This window comes from Stegodyphus dumicola, chromosome X2, assembly GCF_044657685.1.
Source record: "Stegodyphus dumicola isolate Sdum_Otavi_A_Nest chromosome X2, ASM4465768v1".
NCBI lineage: Eukaryota > Metazoa > Arthropoda > Arachnida > Araneae > Eresidae > Stegodyphus > Stegodyphus dumicola.
In genome coordinates, this window is record NC_140781.1 from 197,514,624 (window position 1) to 197,530,040 (window position 15,417).

The window sequence follows — 15,417 nt, forward strand, 5'->3', positions numbered from 1 at the left end:
AACGATTTCAAGATGATGATAATGTGAGTAGACGTTACAGCACAGGTCGCCCCAGAGTTACAACGCCGAATGAGGACCGGTATTTGGCAGTTACTGCCAAAGACCTGTCTCGTCAGCTGTCTTCAGCCACTGATACGACAATTTCAAGGCAGACCGTGTACAGACGCTTAGGGCAGATTGGTCTATATGCTCGTAGACCTGTCAGATGTGTTCCACGTACTGCAACTCACTGTCGCCTGCTGTTAGCCTGGAGTAGAGAGCATGTATTGTGGACACCGCAACAGTGGGCTTGTGTAATGTTTTCCGACGAGTCCAGGTTTACCTTGCAGTCGGATTCTCGCCGGACTTTCATATGGAGAGCTCCAGGTACCCATTACCACGAAGAAGACACCATTGAATGACACCGTTACGGTGGTGCAGGAGTGCTCGTTTGGGGTGGAATTATTCTGGGTTCCAGAACTGACCTGCATGTTGAAACTGGAACCATGACAAGCCAAATCTATCGGGAGGTCCTTCTGGAACAACATGTACGTTTGTTTCGAGGCGCCATGGGCGCACAATTTGTGTTTATGAATGACAACGCCCGTCCTCACCGTGCAATCATCGTAAGCGAATGCCTTCAATCGGAGGATATCACCCGTGTGGACTGGCCAGCATTCTCACCGGACTTGAATCCAGTAGAGCACGTGTGGGATATGCTTGGCCGACGAGTTGCAGCCCGTCAACCTCCTCCTACATGTCTACCGGAACTTCGGAGAGCATTGCTTTATGAGTGGTGTAATATCCCCTAAGAGCAGATCGATAATTTGATAATCAGCATGCCTAGATGTTGTACGGACTGCATTGCATCGTCTGGGAGACATACAATGTATTAACAATCATACCAACCATGTAATATTGTTTTTTTGTAAATAGGTTTTTTTTTTGTACTTTGCTCCAGGGAGAAAAAATCGCTAATTTTTTTAATAATATCAAACATATAGCATCTTTTTTTGCTCTTTACCTTTTGTTTTATAAATAAGCTTTACAAATAAGTCAAATTTGTTTTGCTTCTAACTCTTCCTTTGCTTGATTTTGCATTATCCTTAATTTATGGAGATGAGTGTAGTTGCAGCTAAAAAAGGTGACAGTATTCAACCATTAAAAGTGCTTCTTCTAAAATATAATCTACATCAATTTTTGTTGACACTTTTGCATTAAGTAAATTTTGTAAGGTTTAATTTCTAAAATTAGAAATGCGAAGAAGTGGAAGGACTTTATAAATGTTTGACAAAAATAATAAAATAAAGTAATAATTAATAAATCAATAAATAATGAGCAATTTAATTAAATTTTAAACCGTTAATGAAAATATTAATAAATTAAGTTAAAATAATCATAATAAATTTTCTGGTAGTACTGCGAATCATTTAAAAAAGTATTGGAACGGATTTACATTTGAGTGTCTGGCTTTCGTTTAAAAACTGAGAAATGCTGTGGCCGAGCTGAAGTAACCTACGGATGAAGTTAAATTTTGTCGAAATGGAATCTAGCAACTTTAATTAAATATCATTTAAATCGATTTTAGAAAAAAAAAATCTGTTATGATGCTTTACAGCAGTTTTTATGAGAAAATATTAAATTAAATGGAAATCCTTTAAAAATAAGACAAGCTAGCCAATTTTTAACTTGTTAATGATATGAATAAATATCAGATTTTTCAGTTTTGATCTTCATTCAGTGAAAAAATATCTTTTGAAAACCAGCAATAAAAAAACTCTTTTTCTCTTTTAAGAGTGTCTATATGTATCAAATAAAATTAATTCTTCGCATTTAAAATACTTAAAACTGCGATGTGTTATAAGCAATTTTATGATAAAACAAAGATGCTGTTAGGGAAAAACTTAAAGAAATACAATTAACTTGTTTTAATAAAACATAAAAAATTCAATTGTGTAATTGGTATAAGATCCTCTAATTTCAAGTAAAGCTAAATTCGATTTTAACAGGTGCATTCCTTTGGCTTAACTCCGGTTAGGTTCGGTTAAATTCGATTTTAAAAGCATCTGAAGAACGCTGTTTATATTCTGGTTCAAACACATAAATATTGTTAAAACCGTTTCATGTAAATAAAGCAGAAATACTTTGAAATGCATGATATTAGTAGCAAATGCAATTACCAAGTGAGATGAATTCAGATAAATTATTAGAATTTTTGAAGATTCATGCTGAAAATCATTTTGCATAAGCAATTATAAGCCTTGTTTTTCTTTCACTTGCTATCTCTTCTAGATTGTTATAACTCAAAATTTTTTAATTGATACAAATTTTCTGTTGTTATTACTGGAGTTATTGAAGCAGGATATACTTCCACGATTTTAACACCTTTTTCTTTCAAAAGACAGAACGAAAAGTTACTACACTTACAGTCACTGATAAATTTATTAAAGAGATATTTTTGATAAATTCTGAAAAAGCTTCTGAGATTTTATACAGAATATTAACCAAAAAATTGCTGGTGTTCAGTCCGCCAATAGAAAAATATATTTATTAATTTTTCCTGTTTTACATTTGCCAAATTTTGTAATTATTTACAATTAGATGCTAAGAAGAGGATTTATTGAAAACCACTGTCCAGAACTGAACGTAAGGCTTTTAAAGCGAAGGGAATATATACGAACATTCTTTCATTCAAAAGTTCCGTGGTTCAATTCTTGTCACACGCCTAGCGAAGACAGACTTTGCAAGTTTAATGGCATCGTCTGACGTGTTGGGACTTTAAACTGCTTCCAAAACAGGCTAACACCCTATCTGTCACGATCTTCTTTGCCTAAGGGCAGCTACACAAATTGCTCTGCTGTTTAAACTTTGAGAAGATTGTAAGAGAAAGATAGTCTTGATGGATTTACTTGACTCGGGAAGATAGTCTTGATGGATTTACTGCTTTACCCAAAAATTTCTGAACTACGTTTGAAAACTTTACAAGTAGTTTTACTGATAATGTTTATAAATCTAGAGTGGCTGGTAGCTCGATATAGACAAATTCTGTAAAGAATTTGATTGCATCGGGCCTATGTAGAACTTAAAAAAAGTTGTTTCAGTTTAGTAGTATAATTTCTACTAAAATTTCTCCTTTTTTCTAAGATTTAGAAAATATATTTATTTTAGAATGGGTGTTTTTATTTATTCCAAATTAAGTATAATTTTTTTACTATTCAGCTTAGGCTGAAAACTTCTAATACATTAAACTTGTTTATTACCTAAGTACATAGGAATATCTTTGACATTTTGCTACCCCACACGAATAAATATACATGTAATCTACATTCTTCTGCATCCAAAGAATCCCGAAACTGTAAAATTCATCTGACAACATCGAAACGTAAAATGTTTAGCCATTAAGCTCACAAAATGCGCTGGGAATCCTCAACTTCTACAAAGATCACACTGTTGTTTGAAGGAAAGTACGTTGCTTATACTGAGGAATCGCCTGGCTCAAGGGTTAGGGGATACGACGGCCAGATGTTCTTGTTAACAATGTTTCCAATAGGTTTCCCATAACAGTTTATGGAAGCGATAATAGGCCTAAGCTAACATTTCCTCTGAGGATAGTGTGATAGTAGGAATTACCCAAAGCACCCGGTCAGCTATGCTGTTTGCTATTCAGAGCCGCTTATTAACGTCTGTTGTTGTTGCTTATGCTAACTTCTCTGACGTAATCAGCCCGAGCTTACAACATTCCTCGTGGCAAGGAGCGCTAGATTACGCCTGCCGTTGTCAACAGCAATGAGATCCTAACAGGCGACTGGGCTTAGTTCTGCCCCCAATTTTGATAGACAGCACACCGGGGGCGATGGGTCCGAGGGTCACCCACCCCTCTCCCCTTCCACTAAACCACACGAGAGGTCTTTGGGCTCGCTGCATATTTAGAGTGGCGCACCGATACTATACATTTACAAAAATCTGTGCCTTTTAAGGGATTCGAACCTGGGCCCTTCGCCACGGCAGTCAGCGACCTATTAACATCTTCTGGACATGAACTATCCTCAAACACCATTGCAAGAAAACTGACAGATGTCGTTTGTGAGCCTCCATTGCGACATGCATCACTAAATCCTGGGTATCGACAGTAAAGCTTATCCTAATATCGCTGCTTCGAAATTCGGAATGTATTGGATTGTGACCGTACTGCTTTTAGCGAAGAATTGTGTTATTCGCTCAGCTCTAATGAATGGAGAACTCAAGTGTGGAGGAGACCAGTAAATGCAGTTCTAACACACGTCATTCTGCAGCTGCCTATATCCGCTACCTTAAAGGCTATGACTGTGGTTACCTGGTCACCGAAGAATCACGTTATTCGCTTATTGACTGGAGAATTCAAGTGTGGATGAGGCTAACAGATGCTACTCCAGCCTCCATGGATACTTTGAATAAATTGATTTTGACTGTATTGTGTTCAGCGAAGAATCAAGTTATTCACTTAGCACTGATGACTGAAGAATTCTCATGTGGAGAAGACCAGCAAATGCAGCTCCAACCTACGTCATTCTGCAGCTACTACATACACCCGTCACTATTGGCGTTACCTGACAGCCTATGCTTGTGATACTGGGCCACCGAAGAATCATATTATTCTCTGATTGATTGCACATGACAGGAGAATTCGTGTTTGCTACTCCAGCCCTCGTCGAAACTTTGAATGTATTGGATTGTGACCGTATCGTGCTCAGAAAAGAGTTACGTTATTTATTAGCTCCGATGATTGAAGAATCCATGTGTGGAGGAGACTTTAAAATGTTATTCCAGTCCTACAGCTTGTAAAATTCTAACCTGTGTACTTTTAAGTTACAGAATCTTAAGAACTGATAAGCGAATAATCGCTTGAATTCGTCAAACAGAGAACAAAACGTAAAAAGGGTGAAATTACTCTTTATTATTCCAATGAGGTTTAACAGAACTCTTTCTTGGAGTTAGTTTTACAATAAAGCCTCCACTCGGGCTTAAACTTACGAAACTAAGAACTAAAATAATCTTAACTAAAAAGATGTATTCAAAGCTATCAAGATTCTAACAAAGTTGGCCCCTTAACGCTAAATAACGGCGAAATTATCAAGGGCCTAAAGTACGGCTGAGCTTAATAATAGTTTAAGGGAGAGTAGCCTAAACAGGTTATCGCGCGCTAGTCAGAATCACTGGTCCTCTCTAAGGAAGTCATTAGAACTTCACAGTTAAATACTTCTCCACATTTGAATTCAAACGCGATTCTAAAAATTCGTTCTGGCCGGAAGTTGTAAGCTTGAAATTAAGAAAACATAGGACAGTAACTCAAAATAACTGTTAGATAAATTAACATAATCCTTACAAGCTGCCTAAATTCGTCAAAATTGGCGTTACCCTAAAGCCTCTGTGATTACCCAACCACCTTTAGTGAGCCTAACAGAATGTAAACGGCCTGACTATAGGGCGACGGAATGGTGTATTTACCACTGATATCGCAATCAAAAAGTAAATGAGCGTCCTCGCAAAGTGACAGAAAATGTCAGCGTATTATCATTAATTCCTCTTGGGCTGCCGGACTCCAGATCTTCCTCTGATCAAAAGTGTGTGGGGATCATTGTGATGTCGTTATAGTCATCTCGCAGCCTATGTAAAATTCCTAAATTATTATAAAATACTCGGTAACAAATTCTGCACGGTAGCATTTTATTTTTTATGCGTGTTCATACCAGACTTGAAAACCCCAATACATTACATTACTATGTACCTGTGTTTATTCAATAAATGTACTTACTGTTATCAAATTTTATCACTTTATTTATTTAGGTAAATTTATGCAGATATTAGCACTTATTTTAAAATGTTTTCTCCAAGATACTTTCAATCTGATGTTTTCGTGTCAGTATCAAGTCATTCACCGATAGTTGTACAATTTCCATTTCTGTCTTAACAACAATTTATTTATTGTTTAAATTCCGCCTCAATTAGTAATTTATGCTACTTTTATTAAAGAACTTCTTTCTCACCTTTTTATCATACTTCCTTCACCTGCGGGATTAGATGCACTGAAGAAATTCCTTAAAGGCAGTTCATGGATATTTTCCTCTGAGTTGATAGCTCGATTAGAATAATCACAGGCAAAGCTAATACTGAAGTTTATTTGACTTTCGAAGTTCGAAACTTTCTGATTTACCAATGGTATAAATAACTGAAATTGAATCGATCTTATTTAGTGATATGTTTGAGTGTAACAAGGCATTTACGGAGTACTGTAACAGTAATGCAAGCTAAATGAAAAATAGTACTATAAAATGATCAAATTAATGATAGAGAAGTGATATATAGGGTGATCCAAAAGTCCGTTAACATTTGTAAATTTAATAATTTACGAAATAATGTAGGTAGAGAGGTATAAATTGTCACATATACTTGAAATGACATGGGGTTTACGGAAAGCCAAAAAAAAAAAAAAAAAATGCTAAAATATGGCGCTGGGTAGCAAAATGTGAGTGACGCCACATGAGAATCGTACATGAAATGAGCTGTAGTGAGAGAGAGAATGAGTCCGTTCATTACTTTGGTCACTTTTCTATTCTGGCCTTCCGATCTCGGTCACGGTGTGATGTGGAGTTATCACATCAATCGTGATCCGACCCTTCTTCGAGAAAATGAGTGGTTCTGCTATTCAAATGTCAGTGTTACGGTTGCGAGGTGTGCTGATATGTTACAGAATCGCAACATCTCTAGTTTGGCTGATAAACACCTATTGAGAGATATGACTTTTATGCAGGATGGCTCTCCACCCCATATTGCTACACGTGTGAAAGATCTCTCGCATACATCGTTTGGTGAGGATTGCGTGCTGAGCTGCCACCTCCATCATACTTAACTTCTCAGGTCCCAGATCTCAGTCCATGTGATTATTGGTTGTGGGGTTACTTGAGATCGCAATGTCTATCGCGACCGCCCGACCTCATGAGGTATTCTAAAAGACAACAACTACTACAGGCATTGTTGATGAATGACAGCTCACATGTTAAGCATTTGCTAAAAATCAATTGCTATGTTAATTATTGCTTTTGTTATCATATGAAGCGCAATCTGTCTTTTTTTGGCTTTCAATAAAACCTGATGACATTTCAAGCATGAGTGTCAGTTTATACTTCTCTCCCTACATTATTCAGTGAATTATTGAATTTTCAAATGTTAACGGACTTTTGGGTCACCCGGTAGTTTTGCTACTATTGTAAAATGTGAAATTAACTGTTTTTTATTTGTTGATTTATTTATGGCATTAAATATTGTAGTTTGGTAATACAACTTATAATAATGTTAATAAACATTTGACGGTCTCAGTAGAATTATGAGGTGATCAATTTATCAATATTATGTCCTTGGCAATGCTAGTCGTTTTCAGGAGCAGTAGCCTACGCCATGATATCTACTACATTTTATTATATATTTATATATGCATAAAAATGTTTTACATCAAAATGTTAACATCCTCGTAAAACAATAAAAATATGAACATAAAAATTATAAAAAAATATTGTAAAAATTTCTTAAAATTAAGTTATAAACCCGAGTATGAAATAAAAAGTTTTAACCATGAAATGCTTAGCATTATTTAAAGCAAAAAAATCTGGTTAGTTGACTGTTTAACAAAACAAAAGTATTGAAACAAAGTCTTTTGGTATTTTTTAGTCAATATGAGTTTCAATATTGTATTCCTTAACAAGCTTCTGTGCAGATTTTTTTTTACATATATCAGCTTTCATTTAATTTTAATTTTCTAGTATTATTTACATTAGAAATGTAAAGGAAACTGGTATTCGGATCAACTATTTTTCTTTCAGGTAATATATATATATATATATACATATAAAGATTCAATATAATGTTAATTTGTCATCTATTTTTTCCCCACGGAGTAAAATTTGAATTTAAACGTTGTCATTTCCAAAAGAAATGTTACTATTTTTTTAAATAAATAGCATACTGAGGAATTTCCTTTCGATTTGTCAAAAATGTAATTTCGATTTCTAAATTACACAAGTAAAAATATGTGAAAAAGTAACTGTTTCAATAAAGTCATCTGGTAATTTTATCCCTTACAAACAGCTAACCAATTTTAAAAGCAATAAACTTCACAAAAAGAGAAGAAATATCAGAATCTGTTTGGGGTAGAACAGTTTAAGTGGACTTTTGAATCTCAAGTATTCAGTAATGAAACAAAGATTATTGTGTTTAACTGAATTAAATAATGACTTTAAATCGTGTATAGGTTTTAAAATAAAATTCGTTTTTATCCTTTCTATAAAATGTCTCATTTGACCTTTCAGGTTAAATTTCGGACCAAGATGTCTGAAGTTATTCAAATTAAGGTTATTTCTGTCGATCTAGTGATACATAACCACATAGATTCAAACCAAAACTGTCGAAATGATCTTCATCTCAATACTATGCAATTTATTTGTTTGTTTGTTTGCTTGTTCCAATGGCAGGTTGTAACCTATTATAGGCATTGGCCACATCTAAGGCCGGAAGCGAATGTCTTTTTATAATGAGGCACCTAATAGGTGGGACACCGTTGCCGCCTATGAAGGGACGAATAAATTACACTCATACATTCTCCGGGATTCGAACACGTGTCTACCGGTACGGCAGAAGAGTACGCTTCAGAGTGGCTTCCGGTACGGTTAGTCAGAATCACTAACCACTTTCCCATCTGGGCGGTATATTCTGCAATCTAACCTACACCATTTACAATATTTTGGTAATACAGTATTGACAATTTTTTACCTATGATCAAAGTTATTAAATTCTTAAAATTTGAATAAATATAAAATCTAAAATTCATATCTTCAGAATATTCCCTTTCATATTTTGAATTCTGTATAGGAGAGAGTTTCGATCATCAAATCCGCCTACCAGCGGCCGAGCGGTAAAGTCGCTAAACACTGGTAGTTCGGTCCGAGGTTCGAATCCCGCGAACGGGCTGGCTGCATGGGAGTTTTCGTGGTTTTCCCCATGTGTAACGTGTATACGAGCCAGTTTCCCTTAGAAAGTCCTCCACGAAGGCATCCCTCCTCTTAGGCAGATAGCCCTCGAAGCTTTGCCATACTCACAAACACAAACACACGATCATCAAATCCAGAACGGGAAATGCTGTTAACTATGCCTTATACAAAAACTATTTATTGCTCCTTGTCAATAAAACTTCGGCTTTAGCTTACTGGTAACTCTCATTTAGAGATCCATTTCATGCAACTGATGGCTTAACTAGTTACATTAAGAAGTTTACATTAAGTCTGGTGTGTAGTTAAGTATAGCGAAACAGCTGCATAAGATATAAAAATGATGAATAGCAGAAAAGTCAAAATAAATTCATTCTTGCTTCAAAGTACATGCATTACAGCTTTTCAGCATCCTCTAATGAATAGGTCGTAGATTTATTGTACAGTTAAGGGAAATTTCCGAAACTGTTTCTCCTTCTTTCAAGTTATAACAAGAAACAAAGCAAAGGAATTAAAAAAATAAATTTTTAAGAAATTTAAATTTGATTTTAATATATAAACTAAAACTATTAGGTGTTAAGACATAATTCTAATTTGAATTTGTAGCGAACAAGACTTTAATACTTTTAAGCATTCATTGAATCTCTTTAGAAAGCATAACTTGCTCTTTGACGTATGCGAAAGGATTTAGTATGTGAATTTTCCAAGCATATTTTGAAGCAAATGTTTTGGCAATCCTTATATGAAAAATATAAATTTGATTTGCATATTGTAAGTTAATAAACTAATAGCAAATTTAGTAATGTTACACATTATTTACATTAATAATTCTTTGTTAAATTGTCATGTAGAAAATCGTACTGTATATTTTTTTTGCGAAATCTAATATTTTATTTTAGTGGAAATTTCATTCATTATGATACAGAGAAAAAGTAATGATAAAGCCTCAGCAGCATACTTTACGTCAGAAGTAGCGTAAAAACGAAACGACATGAACACTATATTTGCTCTGTGTCACATTTCCTTTTTTGATGCCTGTTTCCCAAAACTGTCCATTACACGTTTCAGAAGGCCATGCAATATTTAGCTTTGTTAGTTACATGTTAGTTACAAAATCCACAGCTATTGGCTAACTAATGTGAACAGAAAGCAGGAATTATAGCAGTGAAATCATAAATAACCTATAGTAATTTTGCAAAACGTAAGAGCCCAGAATTCATACTTTTTGTCAAATGTTTTGCTGATTTTCTCTAAGTTAACCCTATTCTTAGCCGCGTGTCTGGGCCCAGAAAACTGCTCTACCTGTGATAAATTTCATTCCTTTCATCATTCTTTACAGTTTACATTTAACCAAGTCTCACATTTATTCGAGGCCTGATTTAACCTAATTTGGAGGTCTAGACATTTTTCCTGCCCTGCCTCAGACAAAAAATGATTCACACAAAATAATACTCTCCAAAAATTAAAAAAGTAAACGTAATAAATCTGTCAAAAATCTTCCTGGGTTAATTAAAAAATTAATGCATTTGCTAATTTTCATTAAAAAGAAGAATTTCCAATATAAAGAACAATAAATTTGAGTTTTATTTGATTTTATATAGGATTGCATAATTATCTTGCTATTTTCCTCATGCTTTAGTCGTATAATTGGAAGCGTACTCAACGCGTATTCAAGAATTCCAGGGTTCGACTCCCGGCGAGGGTTCTGCATATTTTCACGTTTTTTCATTTGCTTAAAAAAAATAATGAGTGGCACCCGAACTACAAAGGTCGTGGTCAATAATTCGTCACCACAAAGATTTGGCAACTGAGTCCCCTCCTCTCCAGTCGCTCTTTGAAAGGGGGAGTATATAAGGTATTTTCTCCCTTCTTTCCGGGTGCTTTCGTTATATAACTGAAAACATAATGCACGCGTATTTGAAAGGTTCACGGCCAGAGTCCCGGCGAGGGCACTGCAAATTTTTCACGCCTCCTGCTTTAAAAATAATCTAATGACTCTACATTGCGTAAGGCCCACCAGCGGCCGAGCGGTAAAGTCGCTGAACACTGGTAGTTCGGTCTGAGGTTCGAATCCCGCGAACGGGCTGGCTGCATGGGCGTTTTCGTGGTTTTCCCCATGTGTAACGTGTATACGAGCCAGTTTCCCTTAGAAAGTCCTCCACGAAGGCACTCCTCCCCTTAGGCAGATAGCCCTCGAGGCTTTGTCATAATCACACACACACACACACTACATTGCGTAAATACACCAATAGAATTAGAAATGTTTGATCGTATCACATAAATTAAAGAAGTACAGTTATTTCTTAAAATGTCAAAGCTGGTATTCGAAAAGTATGAAATTTATTCAAAAATCCTTTTCTCTCCTTCCCAGTTCCTCAAAACTGTGAATTATTTTCTTATAAGTAATAATTCCAAAGCATTTTGTTCGATATGCCTACTGAAAAGCTAAAGAAGTTAATTTTGATTACCTCAACGAGTTTCGCAAATAATTATTTATAGGTTTTTAATACTGAAAATGACTTTTGTTCTGTAATATACTTTAATTACTGCAGTAAAGCATGAATGAGTAAAGCTGATTAAATTCTTTGAGAGTTATTTATCCAACGCACAATGAGTGTCAAATTATAGTCTCTTCATAATACTTCAAAGTCCGGATCGTGGCACATCATACTGTCAGAAGCCCATATTCTAAGCCACTAAGTCTGGAATTTTGCCAATTCAAGCTCATCCTTTCTACCACTCGTTAAATACCAGCCACAAAAAAGATTTTTTTTTTGTTTTATCTTCGTCTAAGGTGTCATAAATTCGGAATTCGTCGTCACTAGGTCTGGAAGTTTGCACGTTTACACTCTACCCTTCGTCTGCACATTCATTAACAGTCTCGAAAATGTTTTTTTTTCCCTATCTTCGTCCGAGGATTCATCCTTTCGGAAAATAGGCATCGCTAACTCTGGAAATTTTACATTCACGCTCATCTGTTTCTCCACTCATTAAATAACAGTCTCGAAAGGTGTTCTGGTGATCTTTTCCAAGGAGTCATAATTTCGGTATATGATCAACGCTGTATACACACTGGAAGACAATGGTCACTGTTCAACTCGTAACGGCGGATTTAACGATCACATTTTATTTGATCCTACGCTAAATAATTAGATTCAGCTAGTCATCAGCCACAAAGCCGAAACCTCTTGAGAAAATGTGCTTTCATCTCGCACGTTCTTGCGACTGGAATAGCACAACTTTGGTCTATGTTTTCCGTTCACACACATCTTTCTATAAGATATCAACAGCACTTCCTGCTCTCCTTTTTTTGTTTTCTTTAACATTTTCGCTTAACTTTACATCAACCTCAAGTCAGTGTCAAGATAAAATCAAATCCAGTAAAAGCCTAAAGGACAAAAAAAAAAAAAAAAAAAAAAAAAAAAAAAATCAGTTTGAAAACCCGAAAGGCCTGAAGAAAACTCTGAGCCTCCCGTTCCACAAAACCTCACTTTTTTTAACTCCTCGCATAATAATAATTAATCAAACAGCAACGTTCGACGCAACCACTCTTCATTTCAAATTAATTGCTCAATCACAGTCTGCCGCGACCTTTTATCAGCCAATTATAACAACGTAAAAATTAGAGTACACGCCGCTCAGCTTTCTTTATCAACAGCGTGAGAAAAACCTAAGCGTAATTTCTTCTTTCTGGAAATACATGACGCCCTTCCTGGGAATGCATCATCGCAATACATCACGCCCCGACAAAATATTTCCTACGATGAACAATACATTTGTTTGCGTCTTCTATTTGCATCACAGATCAAGGAACCCATAACAATAAACGGCGCCTGTCTCAAGTTAAGACTTATTTCACAAAAGAAGCAACCTTAACCTTCCCTTCAAGGCATCCAAATCACTGCCATAAGAAGTCTTTATCAAAGGCCGTTTCCTGCAAACCGCCGAGTGGTCAGGTTCTCATTAAGGAAAAGAAAAACAATCTCAATGTCTCTACTACAAACACAGGAAGCAAAAGTTACTTATTGTTTACCTCTTCTCTCATATTTCTGACTCCTGTTTCGCTGCCCAACCCCTATTTTTCTGACCATTTTCTATCAAGAAATCCTCAGTTAGAAAAACCTCTGAAACAAGAATTTCTACATAACACCTTTCACTAAATGCATTTGGTAGAGGCAAAGCTAAATAAATATATGCTCAATAAATTTCCTACATTTAGAAATGGGGATGAATTTTTGTGGTCTTTATAAATTGTAGCATATCAAATGCCAGCATTAATTTTTTGCCTTTCACATATTAACATAAATTGCACCATTTTCTCGTCCATTTCTTTAGTATCAATGTCTTTATTGCATTATTTATAGCAGTGTGGTTTATTCAGAGATAATTGATTAGTCGTCATATTAAATATCATATTAAATATCATATTAAATAAATATATGCTCAATAAATTTCCTACATTTAGAAATGGGGATGAATTTTTGTGGTCTTTATAAATTGTAGCATATCAAATGCCAGCATTAATTTTTTGCCTTTCACATATTAACATAAATTGCACCATTTTCTCGTCCATTTCTTTAGTATCAATGTCTTTATTGCATTATTTATAGCAGTGTGGTTTATTCAGAGATAATTGATTAGTCGTCATATTAAATATTAAGCACTTATAAACTAAAATAAACTTGAAATAAATACTTATAAACTAAAATAAAATTGAAATAAATACTCATGAACTAAAATAAACTTGAAATAAATACTTATAAATTAAAGTAATTTAAGAAATATGTACTAATAAATTTAGGTTGATAAATATATGCAGAATGCAAACATTGTTTGGACAAAATGAAAAAAACGTTTTGTGAAATAAATAAATTATTACAATCATAAATGCACAAATAATACTATTAAATAGCAATGGGAAATACAGCAGTCATTATGAATGAATAACTAAGTTAATTATTTTCTTTGATGTAGTTTCTACTATTTGTATTACTGCGAAATCCACTCTGACGGGAAATTTCTACGTAGGAACATACAAAAGATTAACAGTAATCCAATTAAGCAATTCTCGTTCTTTTGACAACAATTGCTTTCCAACTCTCTGTCTCGCAAATGCCTGATAAACGATATGCAAAACCAAGCAACTACGCAGCCGTTAATGCATGATGCTGATTGCTTTAATGTTATTATTAGACTGCTGATTCTTTCTGGGAATTAATTCACAAAAGTTCTTTCAAGAAAGCCTTCTGGGAATCTATTCATAGAAAAAGAAGAGTCAAAGAGAAGCTTCTGTTTCCTAAACTAGACAAAATGTTTCACTTTTTTCCTTTCTTTTCCGGTACAGAGAGAAAAGAAAATGCATTTTAATCATACCGTAAATAGATTTGGAAAGACTGAAGTGTAGAGTTTATTTCAGAACTCTGTTGAAAGACTTTTAGAAGAAACTGAATGTTTCATCATTAAAGCAAGAAACTTAATTTTGAATAAAATGTACTTATCTTCTATAGTATTTTAAATTTAGATTTTTACAATAGTTGCAATTTACAATATTAATGAAGGAATTAAAGCATTTTTTCGCAAAATGAATTAATGAGGTATCTAAATTCTATCTAAATTCAAAGATCTGTTTCTAGCACTACGAATCAAAGAATTTAAGGGAATATATTTTCTTTAAAGCGTTTATATCTCAAGATGCATTTGGAAATATTACTTGACAGATTCGACATGCTTAATGCTATTGAATCAGAACGATTCCTAAATATATTTTATGCTGAAGAAAAAATATTAAATCCGTATCCTTATATGCAGTCAAATTAACTATCTTTGCCCTTTCATATTTATCGAAGTTAGCTATTTTAAATCACAATACTTTAATACGTATAATACGTTTAATTACAGTTTTATACTATATTAAGGGAAAAGCTATTTATAGTTTACAAACAATTTATAGTTTTTAAATGAAACGCTATTAAAATTACCTTCCTGATGCATAGTATATAATATTGAAATAGTATTTAATATAACTAATGTAAAAATATCGCACTTTTCTATTATAAATGTATATAGTACAATTGCTCTCTGAAAACAGCAACAAACTGCGGTAGTACAAATTAAATTAAATTAAATTAATAAGTTTAAAATTCCCATATTCAGTTTGGAACAATCCATATGCAAAAATAAGAAAACAGAAGCACAGTAGTAAATTACGTTAAAGGTGCTAAAAGTATTAAAACAAAAAAGGAAAAAGCAAAAAACGAAATTTACATCTTTAGTTGCATCGTCAGTCAGGTAATGGTGCAACAAAAGAGGTAAATATTACATCAGCTTACTTCTGAACTAAAAAATGCACAAATTGAAAATTAGAAATTAACACATAAAACAATCTCAAAAAATTAATCAAAATAATCTGTGGTTTTATCAGTCC

At 34.3% G+C, this 15,417-nt stretch overlaps 1 protein-coding gene across 3 annotated transcripts in view; it reads right to left on the reverse strand.

Annotated features, from left to right (window-relative positions):
• The window catches only part of LOC118194993 (uncharacterized), a 510,033-nt gene that overhangs the window by 324,445 nt on the left and 170,171 nt on the right, over positions 1-15,417 (reverse strand). The gene's annotated exons all lie outside the window — the stretch shown is intronic.